We start from the raw sequence: 1,663 nt of genomic DNA, 5'->3' as shown, positions 1-1,663 counted from the left end.
TCCCCCCCCCCCGCCCCGCACCGCCGGCGCCCCAGCTACCACCCACCCCCTCACGTCACCGCGCCCGCCCTGACGCCACCGCATACCCAGCGCCCCTCAGCCAATCGCCGCCGCCGGGAAGTCGTTACCGCATCACCACGGCAACGGCCCAAGCCCGCCCCGCCGCGCGGCGCCCCCTGGCGGGCGCGGAGCGCACTCTCCCCCACCCACCCCCGGCGGGCGCGGGGCCTCATGGGAAATGTAGGCGCTGCTCGCGGGGCATGCTGGGGAGGGAGGGCGGGGGTGGCGGCGCAAAATGGCGGCGGGCGGAGGTTTCTCTCTTGCGGCGGTTTCTCTCTGCCGCGGACTCCCTCAGGGACGGGTCTCCAGCGCGCAGGGGAGCCCGGGTGGTCCCTGTTCCCCCCTCGGCGTCAAGGCCGCCCTGTCCCAGCACCTGCGGGCTGCCCCGCCGCGGCTGACAGGGGCCCGCCGCTAGGCCCAAGCCTTCCCCCCGGGCCCCCACCGCCGTGGAGGGAGAGGGGGCCCGTGTCCGTGCAGCGCGGGCTGGGGGGAACTTGTGTCCTGCCTGCAGACGTGAGGGCAGAGGGGACGGCAGCCTCCCTGCGACCCCCCCCCGCACTAAAACCCTCCCGGGTCAGGCCGGTTCGTGGCCGTAACTGGGGACGTGTCGAGGAGAGGAGAGCCCCGGCGGCGGCGCTGAGCTCCGTGTCACAGGCCGAGGGGCTCCTCCGGAGGCACTGGCTGCGGCGGGACCAGAAACGGAGCCGAGCGTTTGCCGCTGAGCCCTCACCGGGCAGCCCTGGGCAGGAGGCCCGGCAGTAACCAGCACGCTCCAGCCCACGCTGTGCTGGAACGGGGAGGGAATGGGGATTTGTCTCCCAGGCAATGAAACCGGGACTTGAGGTCCAAAGAGCTGCTGACACCAGCTTTGCCGGGCCACGTGTTTCGTTGGACGCTATGGGATTGTCACGACGCACCGCTCGAGGTGCCTGCGGGAGTTCTGGGGCTCTCTTCTCCTTCCCAATCTGAGCCCCTCACTGCTTTCTGGCCCCCCAGGGCTAGATCAGCTGCCCACCGGGGGTGTTGCAAGCCTTCTGCTGTCGATGCCGTTACTTGAGGTCTGGGATGGAGCTAATTTTACGCCTTCACGCCCTAGGTAAACCACACCGATGGCTAATCTGATAAGTGATGTTATATTTAAAGAACAACCGCCCTGTTCCCACTCTGGTTAACTCAAGGAGTAGTACAGAGCTCAGATGGTGCCTCTCATTAATGCAGATATAGCCACAATTAGGATTTGGCCTGTCCTTCCCGAAAACGTGGAACCCCAGGGTAGCGCACCAGGACAGCAGAGTTTGGGCAGCGCTGCGGGCTTGGGGCTGCAAAAGATTCCCGTAGAGAGCATCAAGGTTTGTATCCGACTCTACAAATGCTCACACAGGTGACGTTACACCACAGAGAGCTCCAGGAGGTTTCCGCAGGAGACCCCCCGCGGGCGTGCAGACCCCGCACACACTCACGCTGGTGCAGGAGCGGGATGGTGGGAGTGGCAGAGAGCTGCTCTTTCCCAGCGCCTCCGTGAACTCTCCTTGTGATCCTGCTGCAGGACTTTATCCTTAGTCGGAGGCGCTGGGGTGCACGCCGATGATGCACATCAACTGCT

This window comes from Aptenodytes patagonicus, chromosome 22 (assembly GCF_965638725.1).
Source record: "Aptenodytes patagonicus chromosome 22, bAptPat1.pri.cur, whole genome shotgun sequence".
Lineage (NCBI taxonomy): Eukaryota > Metazoa > Chordata > Aves > Sphenisciformes > Spheniscidae > Aptenodytes > Aptenodytes patagonicus.
This window is presented reverse-complemented; position numbering follows the sequence as displayed.